The sequence below is a fragment of the Crassostrea angulata genome, chromosome 5 (assembly GCF_025612915.1).
Source record: "Crassostrea angulata isolate pt1a10 chromosome 5, ASM2561291v2, whole genome shotgun sequence".
NCBI lineage: Eukaryota > Metazoa > Mollusca > Bivalvia > Ostreida > Ostreidae > Magallana > Magallana angulata.
In genome coordinates this window covers 40,915,296-40,930,858 of record NC_069115.1, presented here as the reverse complement: position 1 = coordinate 40,930,858, position 15,563 = coordinate 40,915,296, and the positions used below count along the sequence as shown (strand labels likewise).

Here is a 15,563-nt window from a genome sequence, read left to right as displayed (position 1 = left end):
AATTGATTATTTTTATTTCATTGTCCATTGCGGATATATGAATAAAAATACAAAAAGTAAAACTACATTTCGAATTACGCTTTACAAACGTTATTTACATACCATTAAAAAAGGGACTACACTTTTAAAAGAAAACAAACTTACATTTTTTAATACCCAGTAGGTTATTTTCAAACAATAATTGCAATGTCGGTGAATATTTATTTTATGATGATAGCATATTGAAGTTGCCTTATTTAGTACAAGCAAATTCTAAAAAAAAAAAACAAATTAGGAAGTTAGCACAGTTGGTGGTAAATAATCACAACATATTTGATAAAGAACTCTTTCTTTTCAATATTCTTCACTAATTCTTGCTTTTTTCCCCTAGTTTCTAAACAATACGAAATATTACCGACATATTGCAAGCTAAAGTTCTCTGCATTTTCCTCTAATTATTAATGGCCATGTAATTTTTGACTGGTTAATAAGATGATTTAACCCTCCAATATATAACAATTTGAGTTTCTCTTAAGTCAACATGTTACATCAAAACATTTCCTTGATATACATTTCGTCTTTAATTGTTCATAAAATATTTTTAATTAATTGTCGTAGGTGTTGCTGTAACCACCAAAACTGCAATTAGTGTTATCTTGGTATGCTGTGACGTCATAAGTTTTAGAGCTCAAAAGTTTGTGAGAGTGTGGCTCGTGAATTTGTAAACTGAGGTGTGCTTATGGATGTGAACACTTTGTACTGATTTTTTACGGATGGAAACTACTTCATTGGTGAGTGTTGTAATGTATAAATTGTTAGTGTAATGTTTTTCAATGCATTCATTGTGCAGTATACTTATATTAGTACATTTGGATAATATTTCCTACTGGAGTTACAAATGTATTTAGATATAAAGTTACTGTTTATGCATACATGTACCTGTGTATACATGTATATTACAAAGGTCATTATTAATGATGTATGATGACATAGCTACATATAGGTAGGTATGTGTAATTATGAGGCATGTGTGCAACTTCGCTTGAATGTGTTAGGTTCATAATTTTTACATCACGTTAGGTAGCACCATTTGTAACATGTAAAATACCCTTGTATTTATCTAAAGTTATGCCTTCTTGTTTACATTTGTGAGTTGCCAAACTTTGATAGGGTTTTATGATTCACATATTAAGTAAATGCATATCGTATTATGACTAGTTGAAGTAGGTTATACTGATATATCCAATAGTCATACATTTTATCAGAAATTACATGTACATGTATCTGCAAGGATAAATTATTGTGTGTACTAGTCAAAATTTCTAACGCCCCAGGCAAGTATTTGGATTAAACTGTTTGTAATTCCATTTATTCTGATCATGCCAATGATCAAATATGAAGAATTATTAATAACAAAGCATTAAATTAAAAACTCAAGCAAAATTTATTAAGGGCGTTATGAAAACCATGTAAGTGCAGGTAACCTAAGATGTAGTAATTACAACATTATTTCATTTGTTTATGTGGTCTAGTTCTGCAAAACTCGGATGCTGAGGAACTTTCTCACTCTTGGTTTTATATCGTCCCGCTCATAAAAGCCATTGACGTGGTCTTAAATGTGCCGTGCAGATGCGCGTGCTCTATGGTTCCTATCAGAAAGGTGAGTTACCCTAATGTAGCGGTCACGTTGGCGTTTCGTTACATGACGTTTTGACCCTTATGGTGAGTCTGCAACATTTCCGGTTACACTGAACTTCCGTTAAAGCTTAAGAATGATTGAGTGGTCTCCGTAAAAAATCTAACTATCTGTGATAAAAATTATGAATTAGGAAAAGCCAATTTATTATTTAGGAATTCGTTTATAAAAGTTAATAAAGCAAAAGTTTTGAAAGGAAACAAACCAATTGTGAACAGCGCACTGTTTGGACTACGCAAACTGATCTTGAAACTTCATGGGCAGACACGCACCGCATTCTTCTTAACTGTTTTTATGTTTTTTTACAATCAGCAAAAGATAGGGAATCGATCGAATTAAGTTCTTTAGAAAAACATATCCGAGAAACAAATCAAACATGCGTTTCACGATTTTCAACAAAATAGACCATGGTCGAGCTATTACCTACCCGATTACAATTTTTAAAACATGAACAGTTGAACATTTATAAAAACAGCAGTGCAAAGTGCCAAAGACTTAAAAACTGATATAAAAGTGGAGCGTTAGAAATAGCTGCAGGACTGTAGCTCCCGGTCTGAAAAAATTCGGATGGACGACCTGGGAGCTACAGTGCCTCCCATAGTAAAAAACTGCAATTTACGGCGCACAAAAAAATGCGCTAGGTTTTGACTGATTAATCTCATCTACGATCACATTCTGTACAAATATTTAATCCCAAAAAATTCCTCGGACATTTTACTACAGATATTGTCACTTCACTTGCCTATGATATTCTTTTAAACACCATCCCCAGCCTTGTCAATTAAAGTGGTGCATGTTTGTTTACATTTAAAAATGGCGACTCTCGATCTCGACGTAAATTAACATACTTCATTTTCCGAGGTCGGTTATCATGTTTAAGAGAAGGTCTGAGGCAAGTAAAGTGATGATATCAGTAGTAAATTTGCTGAAGAATTGTATGGTTCTAATTATTTTTACAGAATTTGTGTGAAAATAAGGTTAATAAGTCCAAACTTAGCGCAATTTTTTGTGCGCCGTAAATTGCAGTTTTTTACTCTGGGAGGCACTGTAGCTCCCAGGTCGTCCATCCGAATTTTTTCAGACCGGGAGCTACAGTCCTGCAGCTACGTTAGAAATGTTGGCCTATATATATATATATATATATATATATATATATATATATATATATATATATATATATATATATATATATACACCGCCATATACATAAACCGTTTGTTTTTCACCATCAAAAAATATGAAGCATAAACAAGAATACAGTTTTCTTTTCACTGACCATTTCATACCCTAAACGAACACCACATTTTAATGAAAAATGTTAGACTGGTCAATGTTATCATTTTCGATGTTAAGCACAACGCATACAGACAAGATGAAATATACAATCAGTTTCATGTCAGATGCCTCAAACCGTGGTAGGCGTCGAAATCTTGCTTTAAGTACGTAGCCCAAATGTCTTTCATGTCTGGTTTATTGTAGGAAGTATTGAAAAGACATCGATCTTTAGTCCAATTTCCATAATCTCGAAAAGATCAGATTGCTGAAATAATCTGGATGCCCAAAGGACTGTTGCATCATGGATTGTTAGTCCCCAAGTTTCCAGTTCATGCGGATGTGAAATGAAGACTGGCATCAAACTATGTTAAATGAACCAGTGAGTGATCTTTCTTACGAATGTAATAGGCATTTCGATTTTTTGCCGTTGCTGTTGCCGATGTTTATGCGATTCAACAACGTTTAAAAGTCCCGAAATGTCACTTATTTCTCTTATTTTGTTTCCAGTTGGCCATTGTATGGTTCTTGGCATAATGTCACTTTCTAGAGTCCTCGCAACTCTTTTGATGCTTCGATGGTAGGAATTTTTAACCAACATTAATTATGCCTTCATGGATCTGATTCTCTCTGTGCTCCATGTATTAAACAGAAATTTCCTCAAAACAATAAATAGAATCATTGTTGGTTAATGAGAGGTGTATATGAACGAATACCGAATTTACTACAGTGTATGTTGTGTGCATATCTATATACTAAAGAAACTTGAGGGTATTTCTTAATGAATTGACAGGAGGGCCATTCTTGTTTTTCTACACACTGCATTCAAAAATCTGTTGTGTGATGACATCAGATGACTCCTTAGTCAGTCGAAAATGGTTTCTAAAATCATCAGGCTGAATACAATTTTGTTAACCAAAAGGTATTGCTATATTAAAATAATTTTCAATCTGAGTCACCGCTTTTCTTTGATAAAATAAGGTTGGGATAATGAGTGTACTTTCACTGAAACGATTGGATGGTTAACACAACTGTTGCCGCAATAATTTGTGTCCATAGAAATAACAGAGTGTTTTATTACCCTTTTTTTATCTGCATCTACGTTATTCTTTGAAAGGAAATGTAATTTGCAACTATTTGTGACAACTGGCTTATATATTTTTTTTTACAAAATTTGACAAATAAACGTTTCAAGTTTTAATGGTCTCCATTTTACATATCTAGAGTTTTGATGACATTTGCTCGAGTTTTTCGCATAATTCTTAAGCAATTTTGACCACGCATGTCCATATTCGGCTGATATTGTATCGGTGACACAGACACGGAAAATTGACCCTGGGAGGAGGGACATGGAGACTGAATGAAACAAACTGACTCTGAGGCACTGAGGAAGACTGGTTCATAAATCCAAGATTGAAACCAGTATAGAACACGTCATTTGTGGATCTATGTTACAGCGCATTTTTGGGAATTCTGAATAAGATGTACTCATGTGTACTTTGTTTCGCTCACGCCCAATTTATTGATGTTATTGCTGGGGTTTTTTTTCTTCTCTCTTCTTTGACTTTTGTTTGTTACCTTTTCCTTCATTGTATATCACCATCACTAACTGAAGGAACTCCATAGGCCAAGCGCAGATTTTTTTTTCGTGGAAATTCTAGCAAAATACTTTAAAACCAGTTTAAACAATTGGACTTTTTAAGAGAATTAATAACGAGTACATTGTAATTCATAGCCTTACGGTTATAAATTTTTCTGATGAATGTATTTTTTTAATTCTAATTGCCTGTAACTTAATTGGTTGCAGATAATTGTCACCCATGACTGCGACAAGAACGATAATTTAACACAATCGGAAGTAAGCATACATAATATATAAGTATATATGTTATATACGATTAATAACACGTCACTTTTAATTTTCTCCATTTTATATTTATTTCAAAATATATAGAAGATATACCAACAATAACCCTCATTAAAAAAACAGATACAGATCACACAGAACTTAAGATGAAAATAGTTATTTATATCAAAAAGTTAAATGGATTAAAATTGTTAATAAGAGTAAAACGTTTTAACAAATTCAACAATTCGTTATACATTGCATCAATTTAAAAATATTTTTGATGTGTCTTAAATGGGGCTCCATACAATTCCAACATATTCTCATTAAGAAATGAACTCAATGTCTACCCAAGTTATACGAGTATAACCTGGGTTGGGGCAATTTACGCTTTATAATCCGCGAAGCGGATTATAAAAAAGCGTAAATTGCTCCAACCCAGGTTATACTCGTATAACTTGGGTAGATATTGAGTTCATTCCTTATAATTTAATTTTCTGTAATTTGCTGTACAAATTGAGTCCGTTTACTTTTAGAAATGATATTAATCTGTTCAAAATTCAAACGTAACGTCAAGCGGATTAGTACGTTTTTGACGTTAGTGCATTGTGACGTGTCTTGTGACGTGCAAACCAGGTTATACAAATTTAACTTAATTTTTCTATCCAATCAAATGCCGCGTTACAACCAGAATTAAATTATTAAGGTATAACCGTAAAACTAAGAATAACATTTAAGACGATCTACAGTAAATCGGTATGGTAAATCGATGCTTTTGTATTTTTTATCAAAAGAGATTAAAGTAGCAAAAATTTATGGAAAAAAATCACGAAAAATGTTGTCCAATTAGTACAATAGTAATATAACGATAAATGATTCTTCAATTAACAAAAGCAGTCGCGGAGAACATTTCAATGACCTCTAAAACAATAACATTCAAGATTCTGCAATCGGCAATAAAATTAAGACCTTCAATGCAATTAATAAGTTTATAGAAAATATCATACTACTCCTCTACGACAATTAAAAGTGAAATATCTTCACCTATCTCTTTTATTGATTTACATTTATTTAAAAAATTTAAAAAGGAATCATACCAATGGTTGTCAATGACAAAAAAATTACAAAAATCAAAAGGTTTTCAAGATGTAAAGCCTTAAACTAAAAAAACCAAAAAAATGTTATCCAAAACTTCAAAAAATAACAAATGTACAAACCAGACGAAATACACTATTGAAAATAAGCACGCATACATGAAACACAAATCAAGCATTGGTTGTACAGTAGCAGAAACATTATAACATTATAAACTAAAGTATACCATTCAGGGAGTCTGCAAGTATCCAGTTCCCGAAGAACAAACCTACATGCATCTACCGAGAAGAAGCCGAGGGGAATAGGCTTGCTCGAAGGGAACTGGATTCTCAGTGACTCCATCAATGGTAAACATATACTATAGCTGTTCTATTATAAAGAAATAAGAGATATTCAAATTATCCGAACTGGTCATTTTTTGCTGCTTATAAGCTACTGTAAATTCCTAATTAAACGCGAGGAATTAATATCCGCGTAAAATCGCGAGAAGCCCGTCTTGCAAATTTAAAAATCGCGCTTTTTATTTTCGAACATACATGTATGTAAGCTACATGAAACTATGATAAAATTTTGACATTCGCGATTCTATGTTCTCGCGATTTGATGAAAAACCGTTGAATCGCGGAAGTAAGTACTCGCGTAAAATTAGGAATCTAAGTATTATGGTTCCGGGACATTTGACAAGCCAACCTTTACAAAGGATAGGTAAGCTAGCGCTGTAGTCATTTTTATACACAAAAAGGAAGGTCGTTAATGTCATTTATTTGCTCGGATTTTTCTGTATGATAGACTAAAGAAAAATTTACCAATTGAAAGAGATTTTCTTTTGCTTCGATTAAAAATTGTCCTGCTTTAATGTCGTTTTTTATGTTAATATATATCTTGATTATATCTTGTTAAAAATGAAAAAAATAAAGAATTCTTTTCAGTGTGGTACTGCATTGTATAAATTGCCTCTTGTTTTTAGGCGTACTTTGAAAAGACAGCTTGCCTGAATTACCTAGGAGGGTGATATAACTGTATATTAAGCTAGATTTTACAAAATCTCTGCAATCTTAGCAATGACTAATTTGGTGGGGTTTTTTTTGTTTTTGTTTGTTTGGTTTTTTTTGGCACATTGAGGAACTTCAGACACATGATCATATCATATTCTAAGTATCATTTTTCTGCTGAAAAGAAATTGTCACCGTACATTCATTTTACAACGGTTTTCCCAGAATACCCAAACATGACGTCGAGCATGTGCCATCAAGAATTATACACTTACATTGTTGCTAGAGATCGAAAGCGCTGGCAATAATGAATAATTGTAATAATTGTTTTATTTGGAGTATTCGAGATATTTTTTTGCCTTAGGTTAAACGAAATTGCTAAACGTTCAAATAGAACTGTGTAACAGTTAATCAAACTGAAGCACCTTTTTACTGGAATTAGTCTGTTTTGCAAACAATAGGTCTTGTAACGGTAAAAAGTTAATAGGATATCAGCAAAATGAATTGACTTACTGTAGTGAAAGTGTGAAAAATAAATAGATGTATAATAAGATATGATGTACTTTATCCTAATAAGCCTGAAACACTGCACATCTGATATCTGTCCCTATTAATCGTAAAGGTACGGTCTCTGGTTTCCATAAGCCCAGCCATGCATTTGCCTTCTTGATCCATATAACGCTGCAGACATTCGGCGCAGATTTTCTGTTACATTGGTTATAATACCCTCTTTCATATTTGTAGCCGACAAAAATAGCAATTTTGTATCAATCACAACAGAAAGTGGCCGAATAATTGCACCTAGAATGGTTATTCCTCGAGCAGATACTTTCATCACGCTTAGTGGAATCATTATTAGGCCTTTAACAGTACGAACAATCCCTGGAATACTCTGTACCCCTGCAAAATCAGAAGATTCAATGCTCTGTTTTGCTTGCAACTCTGTTGATATTTCTTTCAGCTTATTCAACTCGCAAGTCAGTTCACTTATGATTGATTTTAAGCTATCAAATCTTTCGTTGTAACAGTTTTGGTACCGTTTAAGTGTGTCTATTGTACCATTATTAAGCACGCTTTCATTTATCTTTGCCCTCGTTGCTACGGTGCCTTCATATACTGTCAAAACTACTCCCCCCAAAAAAGTACTCCAGAAATTCCTGCTGAAATTGGGGCAAGTAGAAACCCTACACCAGTGAGAACTGCTCCGATTAATCCAGCACTTGTTCCGGTTATACTGGCACTATTAACGTTTTTGCGAAGACCTTCAATTTCTGATATTATCAGTTCACAATGTTTTTGCAGATTTCTGTTACAAATTAACCACTGCTCAATCAATATACAAGCATTACTTAATAGGCTGTCAATTTTTCTTATTCTTCGCATAAGAATGCAATCTAAAAGACGGGGTTTTTTTTCAAAGTTAAATTATATTTTACACATCTTCAAATTAATAACAACTCTACGTTTTTAAAGTTAAAATAAAAAATAAGGTTTTAATTCTAAAATATCTCAAAACAATTTAATTAATAAGTTATATGTTTATTTAATATTCTTCTCTTTTTTAGCATTATCCGTACCTACCTAGTTGTGTATGATATAATGTTGAATCAGTCTGGTAGTCAGGCACGGCAGGAATTTCTAACAGACAGTTACAGGATGATTGTTTAGGAACAATCCTGAAATAATGATTACTTTCTATCTCCAACAGAGTAATGACGTACGTATTGGCCTTGCGACATTTTTTTAAGTATGGCATTTCGGTTTGATCCGAGTTTCTACTTCTAACCTTTATATACTCTGTCCAGAAACTCTCTGTCAAAGTTTTGGTGTCACGGACACGAAGAACATAAATGGTTGTCCTGAAAAAAGTACATGCGAGCCACAGAAGTAATTCATCACAGGGTAGGTCATCCTCAATTCTCTCTTTCACGAAATTGGCCATATCTTTATAGTCTTTTTTGCCAACATTATCGTTTCCTAAATGTACTTGATAAGCTTTGTTGACGTTTTTGCCGAGAAAAGGAATATAGATCTCGAAATTATTCAACAGTTCATTACAGAGTTCTTCAGTGTATCAAAGTTATTTTCGGTTCCAAAAATTTCTTTGCTTAAACATCGAAAGAGAGAATGTTGGTTTGTTTCAACAGAATCAAATGTTCTTTGTCTCATATTGTCTCTTTGCAATGCTATCCTCAATGGAGAGAATGCTGAACAAACCGGAAAATCCCGTAATTCTACCTCAAATTTGATCCTGTCAGTGTCAACTGTTAAAAAGCTAGTTAGATGATGATGACGGTCGCTACGTGGGATACAAGTCAAAAGTTCAGTCTCCATATCTAATACAACAAAGCATCATTTCAATGCAAAATTCATACATGTAATTATAGTTACATGAAATGCTTTATTCCTATGGTTTGTTGACATGATGGATGAATGTTTATATCGATTTTCTGTAAATACCATATTATAGGGGTCTAGACATGCATAACGATAAAACATTAATACAAATTATAGAGTCAGCAGGGCAGCATTAATTGGTTTATACATATTACAACGTACCCGTTGTCTTTGAACCAGAGATGAAATAGAACACTCAGGTGCAAGCAGGCAATTATTAGCTACTAACGCACGTTAGTCAAATAAGATGTATTTATTTACAAAAGGTAGGATTACTAAGACTAAATATATTGTCAAATTCGAAACAAATATAAAAAACTTTAATGATATATCATTTATCATTATTTTTTTCAATAAATTATTGCATATGTTAAACTTTCTATAAAGCCTTTGTTTAAAACTGAAATTTAATTTTAAAAAAAATAATAATATAGATTTTTATACTTATCATAGCGAATCAAACGTTATGAAAGGATTGAGTATATCTTTGTATCTTAAAAGTTACAATTACACGTATGCAACGTTGTAGAATTTTACTTACTCTGACTGTTTCTAAGCAAAGACAGAGGAGGAGGAATCTGACAATTGCAGCCTTGTATGGGAATGATTCGGTCAAATGTACCGTTTAATCGGTTGTAAAAGAGAGTGATATAAAATCTGCAGTCACTGTGTGTCATGGACAAAGTTAAATCGGGTTCATATTTTTTCCATGCAAAATGCTGAGAAACTCCCAACTGATCATAAGTAGCCATGTCATAGTAGACGTAAATGGGAACTTTTAACCAATTAGACAGTCGTCGAAGTTGTTTGTCCAATTGCAATTCTTTTTCTTCAAGGTCTTCAAGTGGATCCCTTTTTAAAGAAAGAAGATAACATAACAGAAAAAATAAAAGACACAAAATGCAAAAGATTTCCTTAACACTTGAATTCTGAACTATCTAAAATCAAATCATTATCAATTTTATTCTTGCAAGTTAATTAACTTGTACCATGTAAAGAATTGATTTTCATCCCCATATAGTTCCTTAGCCAGAGCATTTGCAAGTGATCCTGATCCGCCATTGATTTGGTCTAGACGACGATCTTCATTTTCAAGTCGTGTAATTATAATTGAAACCAGTTCTGTTGGATTCAGGTAGTCGTTTCGAAGAGGCCAGAAATTCCTAATGTTTTGTATATGCTTCAAATGTTTGTGGTTATGTCGATGATTCGATGAAGCACAGCATGGGGTTTTCACTTCAAGAGCACAAATAAAACATTAAGCTTCATAGTCATTATTTTCTTGAAAACAATGTTATGGTGGCAATGATTTGCCACCACTTGTCAAATAATCATGTCATCTTGGAAGATCTTGATGTCAACTTGTTAAATAATTATGCTCTCTTGTTAAACCTTTATGTAGACTCGTCACTTATTCACGCGTGGAATTAAAAAAATCAAAACTTAAACGTTTCCACGCCAAAATTGTGACATCCAGTTGACATTATCTTTCTGACAAGTTGATATAACGATCTGACAAGTCGACATAATAATCCGACAAATAGATATAATAATCTGAGAAGTCGATATAATTATTTGACAAGTCGACATATAGTATGAATGATTATTTTCTTCATTTTTATATTTTTTGTCAAATAATTATATTAACTTGTCAGATCATAATATCGACTTGTCAGATACTTATGTTAACTTATCAGATCTTTATATTGGCTTGTCAGATAATTATGGTAACTTGTTAAATCTTGATTTCGACTCGTCAGATATTATGATGACATGATGATGACATTTAGTGGCACTAACACGCTTTGACGACAAAATATTGAGTTTCTACTTAATATGATAGTTTTCTGACAAGTCAACATTAAGATCTGACAAGTCGACATTATCATCTGACAAGTCGAAATAATCATCTGACAAGTCGACATAATTATTTGACAAGTAGTGGCAGATCCAGATCAGAAGAGCTGAATGTATTTTAAAGCATCATTTACTCATAATTGAAACTTTATATGCTTCATATTTTACTAAATAACAAAGAGTCTATCAAAGTCATTCCTAATGCAAACTTGTCTTTTAAATTCAACTCATAACGAGATAAAACAAATAATTTTGTGAGACTATATAGCCCTAACCAGAAGTTTCTCTTATTTTGCCTTTATAAAGAAATATTTATTTAGACATGGACTAGTTTTTTAGGCCTGAAGTTTTGAATGATTTTTTATTTATTTTCTTTTTAATGTAAAAAATTTTACATCCCATTTTGCAACATTCTACCCCTGGGGACTATTAATTTGAAGAAAAAAACTTTAAATAACTCTATCTGAGAATGCTTCCACAAAAGTTAAGATTTTCTTATCAGGTGGTTTTGGGGAAGGAGAGATTTAAATATTTGTTCTGTATTTAAATCCGTAATCCAACTGTAGCCACACCCGCCCCAGACATCATGCGTTTAACAAACTTTGATATACACTACAAGACCATGCTTACACAAAACGTAATGCCTTTATTAGCAAATGGGTTAATAATAATTACAAAGCTTTATTACCTTTAATTCCTATATAAAATTTCAAATCCTCATCGATGCCCCAACCTACCCCGGGAATAGCGATTTGAACAAACTTGAATCTGACGATCTTTACACAAACGCCTTATTTTTGGGAGGGAGGTCTAATGCTTTGTTTTTATCAGAAGACGTTTTTAAAAGCCAACAAATTTTCAATGATATACTATGTTCTTTTAAATTAGAGCAAGGCCCTTCATTTGAACAAACATATTCCTCTACCCAAGAATGTGTTTTGCCAAGTTAATATCGGTTAAGTGGTCAAGAGAAGATGATGCAAATGTGAAAAGTGTTTAACATCAATTACGACGACAACACTGAAGACAGACAGCGGACAAATTTTGAAAACTAATTTAGGCTTCTGACAAAGGTGATTTCAAAATTCAATAAAATTTGATGTCATAACTGTTTAAAAAAAATGTTTGATAAAACACGGATATCTCTTCATACTTTGATATTGTAAAATATCTTATCGTTTCTTTATTTTAAATATAAATAGTTATTGTAATTTAGTTTTCTTAAATTTTAGAAAAGGATTCTTAATTTCTAATCTATCTCCAATCTCTAATTTGTTTAATTTGTCTATTATAGTTTCAAAAACTTAAAAAGGAATTTGTTTTGCAACGTATCTAAACATACAAACGGTCTCATGGATGTTGCCTTTAACCTTTCCAATGTGACCAAGTATTATTGGTTTCTGCTGACGACAGGAACAAGTTCCCGATTCTGTTACGTAAGGCATATAAACTCCATCCCGACCTTGAACACGGAGTATGATTGGGGAATCGAAACCGCTCAAATAGCAACAAACCACTGACATATACGTCTCCCATTCATCTCTTCCCGTCTTATCAACGATTAAGTCTACGTTGAATACTGATGACAAAGCAAAAAGTTCTCCTTCACCCGGTGGCTTCATTCGGTTTTTAACAGCTTCAATGTGTGTATTCAAAATCTTCCTTTTGACACTAACACTTGTTTCTTCCGTGATTGTTTTGTCAGCGTATTTGCAAAACAACTCAAAATTGTCTTCTTCAAGTTCAAAATTGCATATGATATTCAGAATACGATCATGATGCATTTCTGTCCCATAAAATTCTAAACTAAGACGACGATATAAATCTTTGACATTTGCTCTTTCACCAAAGGCAACATGGCAGTCAAAGAGAACCGAAAATTCATTTACGAAACGTAGACCAAAACATTGTCTGTGATTCAAGTTAGCAATATTACCTGGGCAAGATTTCAGATTAGCCATGTCGTCTACTCGACAAATTCTGCCAAATATTTTGCATCCACTATATTGTTCCATCATTAAAATGTAAATAGGTTCCGTATCAAGAAGTTGTTTATTAGTAGGTGCAAACATATATCCTTTTAGTCTTTTAATGTCCCCCCTAGCATCATGGTCGAAACGGATAACACAAATGCATCGCTGTAACATTTCGGCTGCAGCAAATATTTCCCTTGGTGTTGGTGGCTTTTTCCCTTTTTGAATAGTTTTAAGATCGTATGACAAGCAATCTCTTGCGGGAAGCTTCCCGTAGCATTCAAAACATTGTGGTAGAAACAAGTGTGATATAGTGGATTTTTCATCTCAAACTCAAAAAGATCATTTTGTTTTTGCATTGCCTTTTTAAGAGTGACATCCTGCTTATTGTCTAATACTGCCATGTTCATACAGTGATAAAAAGAGTAATTGTCTTCAGAATATACAGTCAACTTGTATCCTTCATTTCGAAATATTTCCTGGCAACGTTCCATATTTTCTTGTTTTCTTTGCGAACCTTAAATAATGGACTAACAGTTATATTTTAGTTAGTTTGTATAGTTCTTGACAATCATTATTGTTTTTCATTTAATAATAAAGATACAAAACACACACAGTTGACACTGAACCAAATATAAGACAAAATTGAAACAAAACAAAATTCAAATATCAATTTTCTATTTCTTTTTTCTAAAGCTGAAACTATTAATGACCTCGTCTGTAGTCTTTGAACTGCGTGATAACATCAATGATTGAAGAATTAAGAAGATTTTGTATAAATGTTTTGGTCTTTATGTAGGGTCAAGAAAACCATTCGAATTTAGATAAAATGAGATTTTTGCAAGGATGAATTTTAAAATTGTCTACTTTAAGCGTTTTAAGTTGCACGGAAATGAGACATTTAATACGACTATTTTCTTTAAAATATGTAGAAACTTTAATACTTAGCCAATTCTACAAAAATAGACGGCAAAGAAGGTTGCAATAAAACGTGCTGCTATTATGAAAGTTGACAAGGATAGGATAGAACAGGATAAAGGATTACCGATACTTGATAGAAATACTTAAGTCAAATTCTATCCTATTCTATCTTGCATCCTGTAGCTAATAAGATTCCAGTATAAAATTTAGAGCATTATTGTGAATAGAGAATTAATTTTGAAATATATTTATAACATCACTTTTACATATAAGAATTAATATCAATGTTATAAATTTACAAAGCAGTAAAGAAAATTTATTCGTGCTACATTTTTGTCAATTCGGTACTAGGTTACATTATGCAGCGTAAAATGACAACATAAATGAAGTTTAATTGTTTTATGTAACCTCAAAAGTATAAGAACAGAAGAATGCAATCAACTAACAATTTGACATATAAGTAGGCAAGTATCGAAACAAGAAACGGACGTTGTGTGTATGTACTGATCACGTTTTATATAATTTCTTAATGTCTGATAACAAGGACGTTTAGCAGTATACGACCCGATAATAAACTGATCAGATCAAATTAGGAATGTAAGCTAACTATATAAATTTATATTTTGACAATTTATTCACTGAATTTAAATGATATAACAACAAATGTGATGCTTTTAAATGATTCATAAAGTAATAATTTCCCGAACCGTGTTTACATTTATCGGCGACAGAATCAGCTGATCGCCAAACATTTCCGTGGATATTTTATCATAAGGAAATATATTTGATAATCAAAGTACTGAAGAACTGACGGGAGTTGATTTTGTCGATGTTTATTTATTTTAAAATCAATAATTAAATAATTAATTAATGACTTTTTCGACCAGAATGTCGAGAAACCCCCATATGAATCATGTTGAATAATATTTAGAGATAAAATTAATTTAATCAAACTATGTATCAGTAATAGAAATATTTCTCAAAAATTGTATGGATCCAAGCAATATTGAACTCTAGTCTCGTTCAACCAAACGCTCGGCTGACACCGTAAATCTCCGACAAGCAAGAGAGACTCTCTGCTTGTCGGAGATTTACGGAGACAGCCGAGCGTCGAGTTGAACGAGACTATATTGAACTCTGGCGTAGGAATACATACGACTACAAAAAATATCTAAATTGTTCGTACCATTTAAAATCTGACTACTTTCAAGGTTTTCCTTGAAAAACAATGCTTTAGCATACAAAACATCGAATTTATCAATTATTTTCAAGAACTTAGTCTTATCAGCAGCGATGATTTGTGCTGAGGTCCAAACACTGTTTCACTTTCAGCTTGTCTAATTAACTGCATAGGAGAGTTGATTAAAATCAACTCCCAAAAATGTTTGTTTAAGCAATAAATAAAAGTTCTCTATTTCCTTTTTAATAATAATTATACATTTATCTAATAAAAACAAAACTGTAATCGCTTACTTGTTTGTTTGGTGATTAAGTACACTCCGCGAACGCTTTAATATTACCCGTAGTAAGTCGTT

General features: G+C 32.5%; 1 pseudogene; it reads right to left on the bottom strand.

Moving 5' to 3' along the window:
- Window positions 1-6,906: 6,906 nt before the first annotated feature.
- LOC128185708 (uncharacterized) lies at window positions 6,907-13,601 on the bottom strand (annotated as a pseudogene).
- Between the last annotated feature and the right edge of the window lie 1,962 nt (window positions 13,602-15,563).